Source organism: Orcinus orca, chromosome 14 (assembly GCF_937001465.1).
Source record: "Orcinus orca chromosome 14, mOrcOrc1.1, whole genome shotgun sequence".
NCBI classification, from domain to species: domain Eukaryota; kingdom Metazoa; phylum Chordata; class Mammalia; order Artiodactyla; family Delphinidae; genus Orcinus; species Orcinus orca.
In genome coordinates, this window is record NC_064572.1 from 48,540,855 (window position 1) to 48,556,703 (window position 15,849).

Genomic DNA, 15,849 nt, shown 5'->3' on the forward strand with positions numbered 1-15,849 from the left:
GTAGCCTCAAAACCATGGTAGCTGTGAGAGCCATCATGGTACTGGCATAAGATTGGATAGTCAATGGAATAGCCTTTCCCATTCCACGTGTAAGGAGCATGGAAGACCCCCATCCCTCTAAAAACGTGTATGAGATAAACAGACTGAAAAATCAACAGCTCTTCTTGGATCCTTAAGAAAGGGGAGAACACGAGGCAAACCACTGTCTCCAAGATTGTAGAGAGTGTGATGGCTTACCAGAGCAGAAACCATAAAGAAACCAGTGCCAGGGTAGGAAAACTTGAACTGTAATTGACAAATTGCTGGAGGCTGAGTCTGAACAACTCTGAGAGTTAAAAACTCTCTAAGGATATCCCAACACAGGGGGACCCCAACAATATTGTGAGACTTACCTCCAGGAGCTCACAGAAAATATTGGCGAAAAATCTCCTGTGTTCCGCAGGGAGAGGGGAAAAATGAATTATTTGGAATACTCCAGGACTTAAGAGTCCCCTATATTTGAGTGTTATTTCTCCAGCTATAGAATTCTAGTTTAAGAATTACCTTATTTCTCAAAAGTTTGAAGGCAATTCTCTATTTTCTTTTAGCATCCGATAGTGCTGCTAAAACAAAACATTTTTTCCCCATTATGCCTTGTTTTGTTTGTTTATTGTAGGACAACCATGAGCAAATGTTTTCTGTAAGTAAGTATTTTAGACTTTGCAGGCTATAGGGTCTCTCTCTCTGTTGTCGTAGTGCTAACATGGCCGCTAATGCTAAATAAACGGTGTGACTGTGTTCCAATAAAACAATTAATAGAGAATTAATTTGAATTTCATGTAATATTTAAGTTTCTTGGATAATTTTTCAGTTTCAATATTTTTTTAAAAAGTTCTTACCTGTTAGGCCATATAAAACTCTGGCATAGGGAATGGATTTGACTCATCTGAAATAGTTTACAGACCTTTGTTTTGAAGCTTTTTATATCTTTTTTTAATGGCCATCCTTAGTAAATTTCACAATGTTGAGTCAGTATGTCTCTCCACTGCCTCCTCTTGTTGATCCCAAAAGGCACTATTAAACCCACAGGTGAAGACCTGTAAAAATGCAGAACCCTCTGTTTGTTTTGTGGTGACATGACAATTGAGGGACCCTGACACAGATCTTACCTTCAAAGCTAAGTATCAGACTTTGAATTAAAAAGAGGATTTCACTTTCACTCTCTGTAGCAAGTGTCCATTTTAACTCAGCAGCAAAACCCTCAGGAGGGGCCTGAGGCCCATATTCACTGGACCTTCCTATTAATCTGAGTTTAGTTTTTGCTCAGACTTGATCCACCACCTTGCTCCATGCGTTTTTTATCTGTCTCAATTTGTTGAATTTCTATTCTGCTGATAACAGAACACTATTTTTTTTCTCTTCACTGTTGATTTGTTCCTTTTCGTGCTCTCAGAATTTTATTTCAGCTGCGTTGTAGATAGAAGGCACATATGTAACTATAGTCACCTTGAATTTAAAAAAATCAACAAATTTACAGTTAAATTAGATTTATCCTTACATGATAATGTGATATCGAGCTTACTTAAAGTGGTTATAATTGTTTATTCATCTGAGTGAAGCTAGTATGATAGTGGCTCAAGTTCCAATAACAAATCTGAGTATTTTATTGCTTTGTTTTGGTGGTGGTGGGGAGGTTGTTACCAGAGGGAAAAACAAGGATAGAAAATTTTGCATGAGATCTATTTTACTAATTATAATGGAAAACTATTGACATTATGTTTTAGTGTTTTTTATTTGTATTTTATTTATGTCTCTTTAGGGTCTAAGATCATCATGTCATCTTTAAAACATTTAACTGTGGATTCTAGCTACTGTGAAATGTTGGACCCTTTTCTGATACTTGAGTTCTTCTATTAGTATGAGGAAATATAGATGCCTTTTTACAAATATCGCTAAAACAACCTCTTTGTAGAACCACCTCAAAGTGCCCTGATGCCCTTTATTATTCAGTTTCTATAATTAGCAGTGCATTTATGAATGTGAAAATCAATCTTCCCATTGAGATATTAAATCAAGGTCCTAACAGTAAGTCATTTCTATTTGCTTCAGTGTGATTTTTGAGAGTATATATAATAACTAAAAAATCTTGACGAAGTTATAGTTCCAATTATACTTGGCCTTTAATATAGCTCACTTTGATAGAAATATTATATTTCACCCAGTCTTCCCATCCCCTGGCTTGATATATGTCGATGAGTAGTTAACTACCTTTACTTATCGGATACAAGTGATGGCCCTTGTTTATTATACTTAATCTCATTTCTTAAATTTCTATTTTTTAAGTCATAATCTGGAATTGAGAATAATGGTCAATCCCAGAACTTGATTTTATCTTCTCTAGTTTTAAATCCTGTTATATGAAATATAAAACATGTATATTTTCAATGAATCCCAAAATAGAAGGGAATAATGAGAAGGCTGTTTAGTCTTATGTTTATATGATCAAAGAGGGAAATAAAGAGGAGTATATTAGCATAATTTGATACATTACAAGGCAGTAGTTTGTGGGATTCCTTCTCTGGAATATAAAGAATATTACAGCTGAATTATAATATTATTATAGCTGAAATCTTTGAAATTAAGAAAAACATACAAACAAGCAAACATAGACCTAAGTCACTTGCTACCTGTAAAAGACTAGAAGGGATTAGTCAGTAATTCCCATTTCTTTGAACACTGATCCATCCCAGAAAGATGGATAAATCACTGCTATGTTGTTTATTTTATATATTTATTAAGGGTATAGTTATGCTCACATACTACAGAGAATTTTCATTCATTTCTGCTAAATGTCAGCAGTGATTTGGTTTAATAGTTCATATGTTCATTTTTAAAGATAGATGTAGTGACAAATACAATTCTTAATTTAAGATAGGGTAGAAGATGGTTTTTCTGGCACTGACACAGACATCTTAGGTCTCTTTACTTACCCTGTCTGTAAAAAGTGAAATATAATGCTTGAGGATACATTTTGTTGACAGAAAACTAATGCTGTGAGGCTCTTGGAAGTTCAGCAAGCATGCACATGTGGTGATTATTTTAATCTTTCTTGATGCTTTGATTCACTCAGAAAATATAAGGAGGAGGTTTCTCTGAATTATACTTGTAAAACTGCAGAGTAGTGAGGTAACTTGCCGTAAAGTGTCTTTTTAATGCAGAAACAGGAATTGCTTTCAAACAGAAAAGAATCAGTTTTCCAACAGTAAGTGGTTATTGAAAGAAAGAATACATTTTATAAGTAAGTATTCCAGTGAGGGAATAACAATACTTGTGAGGACAGCACAAAGAGAGACACAGATGAAGAGACAATATTGATCATCTTGCATCAGAATGATCTGAATTTGTATCAGACTGGTTTGAATCTGAGCTCTGCAGCTTACTGTTTTACCCAATCATGTTGCTGGGTCCTGTTTATCCTGTGCTACTTTATCTCTAAAATAAATTTAGCTGTGAATGCTCAATAAATGTTAGGTAATTGTATTATGTACAACTGACAGGCACAGAGTTAAAATCCTGCTTAAAAGAAATACACTGAATAGCTTAGTACTGTCAATGCCCCACAGTGATTTTACTTCCTTTTTAGAACTTGTGCACCACAGCATAGCAGAAGGGGATACTCTATGGAATTATTTTCTTCAATAATATAAAGTACCCTCTATGTCACCCACAATTCTTCTGAATCTGCGGACCCTGCAAACAATTGCTTTCCCTCTCTTCCTTAGTTTAGAGCATCATTGTTATACATTGGCTCCAATGTCAGACGGCCTAATTCTTGGTGAAATGGAAAATTAAATGATCTCTGGATATCTAACCATTTTATTGTGTATTCAAGGTACCTCTTCCTCTAAAATGTTGTGGAATTATTACTTTGATACCTAGAAAGGGTAATCACATTTAATACTGGGCGAAAAAGGTAGCAAACATCTTTTTTATTTTTTTCCTATGACAAATCTCTTAGGAAAAAAGCGAAGTTTAATAGGGCAGAGGATGGCCCATATACAATATCCATAAAGAAAAGCTATATTTTACTTTTAGGAGTTCATTTTTTTTTTTTTTGAGCCAATTTGTAAAATACAACTGCTGTGCAACAATAGATAAATCCGGAAGAAACACTGGGAATGCTGTACACAGAGGAAAGACCAGTGAAGACACAGGGGAGAAGGTGGCAATCTGCAAGCCAAGGAGAGTGGACTCAGAAGATACCAAACCTATGGACACCTTGATCTTGAACTTCCAGCCTCCAGAACTATGAGGAAATACATTCTGTTGTTTAAGCCAAACAAAAACAAACAAAAACAAAAACAACCCAATAGATAAATCCATATTAAATGATAAATAATAAAGGCATTCAGAATAAATTACTTGAAGTTGGCAAGTGTGAGATGATGATTCTTTCCCTTGTGAATTAATCACTGTGAAGAATTGAAGTGGCAATTACATTGGCTGAATCAGGACTGTGACTATAAACCAATTTATGGAATTTTTTTCATTGATAGTAGAAAGCATAATATTGGAGAAAATAAGCATTTCCAAACTGATGCATATATATATATATATGTATATATATATCAGTTGAATCAGTTTCAACCCTCGAGGGTTCTATCCTTGATTTTTGAATCCAACAGGATCCAATCATGAAGCTACCCCTTCCAACCTGTGTGACCTTGAAAAAATGCTTAAAGGTGCTGAGTACATGTGTAATTGGAAATGTGATTAATTTTCCAGGGTTTAAAATAAAGATTAGGAATAAAATGCATGTATAAAAAATATCACTAGACCTGTCCAACCTAGAGGTAAATAACTGAAATGGAAACCCTGCATTACAGCCCTCACATGTATTACTACAAGGCCTTGGTCCCCTTATTAATGTGTTGTCAAGTGATTGCTAGGCATTTTTGCGTGACCTGTCTGTGACCTGATGTTTCCTCTGGAAATCCACTTCAGTCAAGCAGTTTTTGGTCAGAATGTTGCTGATTCAATTTGCTGCTAGAGATCGCTGAAGGGACTCTGCTTTCCTGTCATTTAGGCACTTCTCCATTATCTCTGCTGGGTGTTGCAGTGGGGGAATAAGTAGAGATAATGACTGTCTCCCTGACCTTGAACCTGGTTTACCATAGATCAAAGCAACAATGGCTGTGGCCTGAAGCTCAAATTTCTTTCCAGATCACAATTGGGAAATGACTTGTCCCAAGTCACACAACCAGAATACAGCAGAGCTGACCTAGAACTCAGTTTTTTAATCTAGACAATTAAGTGAGTTTATAGTACACTAAAGCTCTTTTATAAGAGTCTATACTCTCCTCCCTTCCCACTACCAACCATGTCCACCACTGCTTAAGGATTGGTAGGATGTGAAAAGAGACTCTTACATCCAAACGAAGATATACGACTGTACACAAACACGATTTTTCTCTATTAATGTGCTTAGTTTAACACTGAAATGAGTGCAAGCTAGATTTCTGTAAACAATTTTTTTTCTGGTTGAGCAATTATTTTCATTACCTTTATTAAACTTTAGAATTCTTATCACTCACACGGATACTGAAAATAATTGTATCCCTGATTTTGTAGATGTCTCTCTTTATTTGCTAATTACTTACATTCTTAAAAATTTGCCTTTACAGATGGATCAAAAAAGATATGAGCTTTCTTCACTTGCTGTTTGTTTCATATAGAAGAGAGCCTGAAGAATAGGGATTATAGGTGTGCTTTTCATTGCTATATTCTGATCTATTTTCTTGCTGTTAGTTTTTTTAATGACTTTATTTTTTAGAACAGTTTTAGGTTCACAGCAATATTGAGTAGAAGTTACAGAGATTTCCCATATATCCCTCCTCCTCACAAATGCATAGCCTCCCCCATTATCAACATCCCCCAGCATCATCTAGCACAACTGATGAACATACAGTGACACATCATTATCCTCCAAAGTCCATAGTTTACATTACCATTTACTGTTGGCGTTTTATATCCTATGGGTTTACAGAAATTTATAATGACATGTATCTACTGTCATAACATACAGAGGAATTGTGTGGACGTGTTTTCAGTTCCTTTGGGTAAATACCAAGGAACATGATTGCTGGATCATATAGTGAAAGTATGTTTAGTTTTGATCAAAAAAAAAAAAAGACACCACCAGAAGGAAACCACCAAACTGTCTTCCAAAGTACCTATACCATTTTGCATTCCTACCAGCAATGAGCTGGGTCTTTTAGTTTAATCTATTTCTATCATCTTAATGGCAAATCATGCTTAAATACATAGACATTAAAGAAGCAAGAAAATTCTGTTAAGAAAAGCATAAACATGTTTTAAAAATTGGCTACACCCCCAGTACTTGTCAGTTGCAGTATTTTGTCGTAATTATCTTCTTCAGGAGATCAAAAGAATTATTTTATTCCATTAGGTCATAACTGAGTGCCATACTTTCTGAGAAATCCCAAATTCTGCCAGTCCTGTAGTATCTATCTGTCCCTTGAGAGTTGTTATATTATCTTACTCTGAAATTTATGCAACATCTTACTATTACATTTCTTCAACAAATGACTACATAAACGTGGTTTTTATTAACTTCTCTTTTATAATGTGAGTTAACTTCAAGCTGGATAGAAATTTGACTACCTTTCATTGAACTTAATTTATTCCATTTGCTCTAATCTAATAGGAAAATTTTTCAGGCCTAACTTTCATTCAGAAATTAACACCTTAGTCTCATTTAAGTCTGTTTACAGTATAATTCCAACACTTCTTATAAAGAGAGCTTGTAACTTGAAACAAATGCTTCATAAATCATTTAGTATCAAAATTGGACTAGACCACTGTTTGTGAGGAATAGGACATACTGTAAAAATGTACTGTTTGAGAAAGTGGTTATTTTTATCCGAAAATAGATATAAATATATATACGTAAATATAGATATACAAAAATTATACTTTTTGATGTCACATATGCCAAAGATTACTTTCAAATCACTTGGTAAAAAGTGTAAAATTAGGAGGTCAAAGAATGGTTTAGGCAAACTCTTAAAAATCTGTGTAAATACTAATTGATACAAGACCAAAGTGACAACTTTGAATTAACTCCCCACTCTCCTACTTAAACTTCATTTTGTACCTGAATAATGATACTAGGCAGTATCACCTATGTGAAAAATACCAGACAGTCTTTGTAACCCGGAATGTCTTTTATACAGTCTCTTTGGAATTACCTGTAGGCGATGTATTTGAAGGTAGAGTCAAAACCTTGTATTTCATTATTAACTCTATTTCAGCTGAAATTAGACAATTATTCAATAATAATGTAGTTTTAGGAGCCTGTTATAGACTAGACTTGTACTCAAAGTCACACTGAAGCAGTAAGCTTTCTGTTATAATAGCTAAACCAATATATTAAATATAAAGGCTGAAGAAGAGGTGCTCAGAGCTCATGGATTTATGGGTGGTGTGGAGATAATACGCTTACAAAAGCCTTTGACTCCATCTCAAAAGCTCAATGGTCCTAGAAACACTTGAAAATTCCTCCTTTTCCACTTTGGAGCAGACTTCGTCTATTCACTTGAAATGTAAAGTTTGAATATCATAGTACTTAAAAAAAAAATCTAAACTCTTAACATGTAGGCATCCTTTTAAAATACACTTAAATGCTACTTCATTTTCATGTATACTAGATACATAATTCCCATTTAAAACATAAAGTCCATGAAGATAGGGACATTTATCTTTTGTGTTCACTGCTGTATTGCTGGGACCAGCAATGATGTAAGATAAATAGTAAGTAGCCAACAAATATATGTTGAATAAATGAATGAATATAAATTAATTTTGATTCCTAGCAGATTGGTAAGTATAGAAAGCATTTGTCTTAGTCTGTTCAGGCTGCTATAACAAAATACCACAGAGGGGTGGCTTATAAACAGTGGAAATTTATTTATCACAATTCTGGAGTCTGGAAGTCAGAGACCAGGGTGCCAGTGTGATTGAACGAGGGTCCTTCTCTAGGTTGCAGACTTCTTGAATCCATACATGGTGGAAGGAACTATAGAGCTCTGTGGGATCTTTTTTATAAGAGCAGTAATCCGATTCATGAGGGCTCCAGCCTCATGAGCTAATCACCTTCCCAAGGCCCTACCTTCTAATACCATCACCTGGGGTTAGGATTTCAACATAAGAATCTAAGGGGACAAAAGCATTCAGACCATAGCATTGATCAAATTAGTAAATATTTTTAAACTTGTGATGTGTTAGAATTATAGCTATAAGGGTGTTAAAAAACATATACTGAATGCGTTTAGCAACTTAAACTTTTTCTTCATAAAGGTTTAGTTATCGATTAATGATACACATTCTACCTGACGGTCATCATTTATAATGTATGGATCCATCTCCTGCAGCTTCAGGGTAACTAGGATTTTGCATTTTAATTATGGGCTTCACTAGCCCTGTTAAATCTGTTGTGTGTGTGTTTTATTATTATTGACTAAATCTTTCAGCAGGAATCTAGTTTTACCTGAGGAAAGAAAATTTAAACACGTATATATAGCAACATTTATTCCCAAAGTAGATAGTTGAAGTTTGCTCAAACGATAGTGAAAATTTGGAGTCTCACATTACTCTGGATCTAATGATTTTTTTTATCCTTATAGATATTGAAGTAGTTCAGCAATCATGAAATATTTCTTAGATTCTTATATTTATCTCTCAAGTGCTCTTTTATACTCTAGTCATTCTTCCATGTTATCAATCCATCTACCTTATATCCAAAGCCATTCTTTATGTATTTCATGGCCCTAAAAACATTTTCCATTTGCCTTATTTGTTTAATACTTTATTATGCCATTCATTTTTTAACCCGACCTCCTTTTTAAGGTTTCTGTTTACATTTCCTTCCACAACTCCTAACACTTAATCACACTCCGCACTACTCATTATTTCACATGTGCAGGCATACTTTAGTCTACTACTCAGTCTAAGTACAATATTAAAGGACTACTGAGTTGTCCAGAAGTAGAAAAATTCTGAGATGTCAAACTATTGACTATGGAGATAAGAAATATGAAAATGAAAATCAATACTTACTTACATAAATGTCCACAAAATGTATTACTATGCCAACTTATAAACTGCAACTCAAATCTCTTACAGTAATATATAAATTCAGTGAGGGAAGTGGATGCAATTAATGGCTACTTGATGGGGGATGAGACTTGTAAAATAAGAGAACTTAGTCCAGAGTACTTCATAATGCTCGTGTCTGTTTTATTCTTTATTCATGCTGCTCTAATGATCTCATGTCTCCCTCTCTGACCATAATTCTTTTCATCTTTTTGTCATCTTTGTAAAAATGTCCACCTTCTCTAATCTTGAATGTCATAGGTTATGAAACGTTCTCTATGTTCCCCAAATAGCCTGCCATTCCCTTTAGGATTCTATAGCTCTTTATACATATTTTAATTTTGTTATCCTGTAATTATTAATTTGCCATACTCTTGACCCACGTGAGTGTGAGGTTATTTAGGAAGGGCCACAAGGTGTGCCTAACATAGTAGGTCCATTAGTAATTTGTAGAATGAATCAAAGGCTGTTTACTATTTCTTTGACTAAGCCACGACCAGGACTGACTCAGTGGAGAACCAGAGAATATCTCTTTCTTCCTAGTTAATTTGCCTAGAATTATTGAAAACTGAGGGCAAACAGACCAACAGTGGGTCATGGAATTGAGAATAAATTCCATATTAATGGCATCTTAATGAATTCATAGCCACTTAAAGATACTCCTTGACTAATACTGGGCCAAAAAGCCAGATAATATATTGGGGGAAGAATTGTTAACTATGCCTTGGGAGAAAGTGTAGCTTAATTACAGTAACCAAGAGGTAGTAATGATGTTGTAGTTGTTTTACTATTTATTACTAAACAAAATAGTATATTACATATAATTAGTGATATTTGTTCATTTTAGTTCATAATTATATTTGATTCTCTTTTGTGCTAGGTGTTATGATACTCAGTTTGCATAGGTAATGTCATTTACTTTTATTATTTTAGCAGCGTTGGGCACAATTTTACAGCTGAGTAAACTGAGATGTAGAGATTTTAAGTTAATTATGTAAGGTCAACTAGGAAGAAAGCAGTAAAGGCAAGATGCCAATTTGTGTCTCTAAAATTAAATCCTGTGTGCTTTACAACATAGAATTGCCACTCCAAAGATGCTAAATCCTTTTTATTCTTCATTTCTTTAATATTTCCCTTTCTTCAACTCCACCTTCTTCATGACTGATTTTATTGAAGTCGTTTATAAAATATAAGTATGCACCCTGTTCAGTGCTTGGTGTTCTATTCAGTAAAGGTGTGAGGTACATCCAAAGTAATCACTGAACACTGGGAAATGCCTATGGAAGAACCTACAGGACGAGGAGGGATAAAGTATACATAGATAGTAATTGTCCTAGAAAAAGCAAACACAGACTTGCACATGGGAAATGAGACTGGGAGGGGCAGAAGAGGTCACTGTTGCTGCTGCCTTGCCTGACATTTGGGAGGAGTTTGTTTTCTGTCCTCAGCAGACAGCCTCCGAAAATCAGAGCTGGCAGGGCTGCTTCTGAACAAGAGCCACCGATCCAGCAATTGTTTTGCACAATGAGCCAAGCTCTCTGCTTTGGGAAATATACTGTTATCTGGGATAATACAAATGCATTGTATTATCTGGGATTTCATCCAGCATGGATACCATCAGACAGAATTGCCTCATCATGTTATTTTTGACTGTGGTAAGACTGCAGGTTTTGCTTTTCTGAAAATCAACCTGCAGCAAATCAGCTTTGATTATGGATTGAATTTACAAAGCTGTTCATTCCTCATCTTGTTACCTAGACTCAAACTCCAGAGTGAAATCCAATACGATTGTGCCACATTGTCTACCTTCCAGCTTTCAAATTGTCTGAAGATATTTAAAACAAACAAACAAACAAAACCACTAATGAAGATTAACTCCTATTTCATTAAAAAACGTGAATTTGTTCCAACTTCCCTCCCTCTCAGTCCTAGGGAAGCCAGAATAATATTAAAATAAGGTACGTTTCACATCATGTATCTAAAAGTAAATCAGAGCTTTATATTAAGTACTTTGTGTGGTACTTCATTTTAGAGGAACTTGTGGAGAAAAACCGCATTGGTGAAAATGCCCATTAAAGAGTAAAAAAGCACACCAGCTATATTAATAACGACAATACTTACCATAATAGTTATCACTTATTTAATATTCACTATATACTAAGCTCTTTAAACATTTTCTAAATTAATCTTCACAGAGTAATGGGTAGGAAATATCCTTTCTATTTTTATTTTGACCCTAGATTCAGAGATTTGCCTTACTGAGAGTCTTCAGTTCCTGGCACACTATCCTGATGGCCTATGTCCACAAATTTCCCATTTTACTAGGCATGAATTTTTTAGTACTTTCTTCCTTTATTCCTAGTCTCCATGCCCATTCTCTTCCTCACAGGCCAGTTAACACGTTACCAGGTTAATATTGCCCCTGGATAAGGATGTATTTACGTATCTTTGATGAGTACAGAGCTGTGTATGTTTTTAATTTATATAACTTATTGTGTTATAGCTCGTTCTTTTACATATTCATTCAGCACTGTGTTTTAAAGTTCTACCTCTGGTGTTGAATGTATATCTACTTTGTTGTTTCTAACCACTAAACAATACTGTTATCTACAACCTTTTACTGAACTATTCCCCTAGTGATATGTGTGTTACTATACTCTACATTATCAAAACTTCAGAGTGGTGAACATTCTGGGCAATCACCATTTTTAGGTCAAATATTTGCAGTTTGATGCATTTGAATTAGGGTTTTTTTTTTATAACTGAGCAAGATATTCTCTAGATCATATATGCAGACTTTTAAAAAATAAATTTATTTTATTTATTTTTGGCTGCGTTGGGGCTTCGTTGCTGCGTGCGGGCTTTAGTTGAGGAGAGCGGGGGCTACTCTTCATTGCGGTGCACGTGCTTCTCATTGCGGTGGCTTCTCTTGTCGCGGAACACGAACTCTAGGTGTGCAGGATTCAGTACTTGTGGTGCACAGGCTCAGTAGTTGTGGCGCACGGGCTTAGTAGCTCCACGGCATGTGGGATCTTCCCAGACCAAGGATCAAACCTGTGTCCCCTGCATTGGCAGGTGATTCTTTTTTGTGTGTGTGGTACGCGGGCCTCTCACTGTTGTGGCCTCTCCCGTTGCGGAGCACAGGCTTCAGACGCGCAGGCTCAGCGGCCATGGCTCATGGGCCTAGCCACTCTGCGGCATGTGGGATCTTCCCGGACCGTGGTACGAACCCGTGTCCCCTGCATCGGCAGGAGGACTCTCAACCACTGCGCCACCAGGGAAGCCCCTGGTAGGTGATTCTTAACCACTGTGCCACCAGGGAAGTCCCTATGCAGACTTTTTAAAAGACTATTTTTAGAGCAGTTTTAGGTGTACATCAAAATTAAGGGGAAACAGAGATAACCCATGTATCTCGCACTCCATACATGCCTAACCTCCCCCATTATCAACATCCCCCACCAGAGTAGTACGTTTGTTACAATTGATAAATCTACATAGATACATCATGATCACCCAGAATCCATAATTTACATAAGGGTTCACTCTTGATGTTATACATTCTGTGGGTTTGGGCAAATTTATGATAACTTGTATCTACCATTATAGTATCTTACATATTAGTTTCACTGCCCTAAAAAAACAAACAAACAAAAAAAACCGTTTTTGCTCTGCCTACTCATCCCTGTCTACCCCATCTCATATCAACCACTGATCTTTTTACTCTCTCTATGGTTTTGCCTTTTCCAGAACGTTATATACTTGGAATCATACAGTAATTAACCTTTCAGACTGGCTTCTTTCACTTAGTAGTATGCATTGTTTCCTCCATGTCTTTTCATGGCTTTATAGCTAATTTCTTTTATAGCACTAATATTCCACAGTTTAACCATTTGCCTACTAAAGGACATCTTGGTTGCTTCCAAGTTTTGTCAATTAGGAATAAAGCCTGCTATCAACATCTCTGTGCATGTTTTTGTGTAGAAACAGTCTTCAAATCTTTTTTGAGTAAATACAAAGTAGTGTAATTGCTGGATCATATGGTAAGAGTATGTTTGGTTTTGTAAGAAACTGCCATATATGCAGAATTTTGTTTGAAGGGCCATAGGTCACACAAAATTAGTTTCATAGGTCCTGTCAATTAGTTACCAGAATGATTACAATTGTGTTTTCTCAAGTGAGTAGTGTTTGAGGGCCACAGTTTCCTGCAACCTCTCAAAGAGTATTATCAATATCTGTAATTTTTGAACTATGATCACGATTATAGAGACAACACCTCGCTGTTTTTCATTTCTATTTCTCTGATAAGCAGTGTGGAAGAGCATCTTTTTTTTTTTTTTTTTAGCTATTTGGTTTTACTTTTCTCTGAACTGCCTAGTCACCCTGTTTGGCCATTTTTCTACTAAACATTCTTATTTTTTTAGAAATTCTTTTTACATTTAGATATCGATCAGTTTTCAACTTTAAACATTGTACATATTTTCTCCTGGTCAGTTACCATCACAAACTTAGTTTATTGTGTCCATTGTAAATAGTAATCTTTAATTTTGTTGTAGTCAAGTTGAACTTTCTGATGTTTTATATAACGATTTTGTGCTTGTCCCGGGGCTACAGGGATATTCTCCTCCATGAATTTCTTCTACATTAAATTTTAATTTTGACATTTGGATATAAATCCAACTGAATTTCATCTTTGAAGAAAGAAATAGGACACTACTGTGCTTTTGGTTCCTCCCAAAGCAGACAAGAATCCTGAGGCAAGGATTCCAGATAGTACAAGTGATCTGAGATACTATCCCAGAAAAAATCAGGGCGTTGGTTAAGCAAGAAAAGGAAGGGAAGAAAGCCAATGAAAGATGAATTTTCCAGCAAGCTACCAAGGTGTGTAACTGGAGCTTAATACCATTGTGGAAACATGGGAGCTAGTGTGAAACACGACCCTAGTGGTTATTTCTCACTGAGGGAGAGTTGGATTCTTGGCCACTTCGGGATTACCCTACAGACAGACAGAGTGAAGTCTGGCTCTCACAGAAAGCTCTCAGAGATGTGAATGCTGGCAGGGTGATATCATGTGGTATGCTGTGGACTGGCAAAACCAAGTAGACTAAGCATGAAACTTATAAGTTCATCACTTCCTTATTAATAGATTTTTATTGGCATATTAATCATATGCCAAGTTTCTAGATGCATGGATCTGTTTTGTGCACATCATGTTTATATACCTGCATGAGTATTTAAGAAACAAAACTAAAAGTAATGAATGGTCCTGTGCATTATTTGTTAATGTGATTCTGAGATACAATATTGTTTTTTTGTCTCATTCCCCCCCACCACCCCTTATTATGTATTCTAGTTCAGTAGTTGTGTTAGCAATAAGGGGGAATAATTTTGATTTTTTTCAAAGTTAATATTTTACACAGCAAATATGCTAGACTAGTAATTCTGTTACTTGATTCTGTTGCATTTTATGTGAGAGTCCATATCATATGCAACAACAAAAAAATTTCTTACCTTTCCTTTACACATATTTACCTGTTTATCTTTCATTTATATGATCACCAGCACCATGTTGCACGATAGCATTGATAAAGAGCCTTTAGCAATGTCTTGCATATCTAACATAAAGGAAATTCCTCTAAAACATATGTAGAATTAATTCTGTGGATTCTGAAATTGGCCTTTTCTATGTCTAGTTTACTGAGAATTTGTATTATACTTGAAAGTTAATTTCATCAAATTCTGTTCTGCCTCTATTGATAAATTAATGCCAATATTTCCATTTTTCATTAATATGAATTATTTTAACAGATATACTGAATATCATCTTTACATCTAGAATGAATTCCATTTGAATATTTTATTTAATAAGGTTAGTTAATATTAGGCTTTTCTTTTGAATTTTCAAATCTTTGTTTTATTGGCAATAAGATTATTTTCAATGAATTTGTGTACACACATACATGTACACCCATTTTGGAATCCTTAATAGTTTTTGTAGAACATACTTTTTGTGCCACTTTGAGATCTGCTTGGATCCCTTTTGCCAACCTCTGTACCCATCCCACTCACTGCTGTATTAATTGCTACTAACTGCTTGGAACTGAGACTGCAAAATGGTTGCCTTTGGCCACGAAACCTTCTCTAAGTCTTATCTTAAGATAACATTTAAGTCTATTCAGAGTCTTATTTATTCAAGTATCAACTTTAAGACTTTTATTTTTCCAGAAATTTGTTTACAGCTGTCACCTTTCCTTCTAAGAAGTGTCTCTTTCAGTTAACCCCAGTGCCAGTGCACGTGTGTGTGTTTCTGCCTGTGTTTGTGGGTACAGGAGTCAATTATGGAAGTTGATTAGTGAGGCTCACCGACCAGAGCTAGCCTGTAAATCCTACTCACTTCTTGATGCCTTAGTTTTGGCCTTTCTGGAGCATAGCTTAATATTCCCCCAAGATTCACATTAACCTTTGTTGATAGAGTCTTAGGTTTAAGAATGATAGACAAGATGCCTGGTAGATGAAATAAGTTGGAAGAGAGCTTTGCAAGCAAAAATTCTGTGGAGATTACTTTTCTTGGGGTAAAAACAGGAGAGTCTATAATACTTCTCCAACACCTTATTTATAGGATATTAGGCAATATCTTTCCATTTTTACTCTAGAATTTTTTCCTCTCACCACCAATAAAATATTTCTCCAGACATTCTT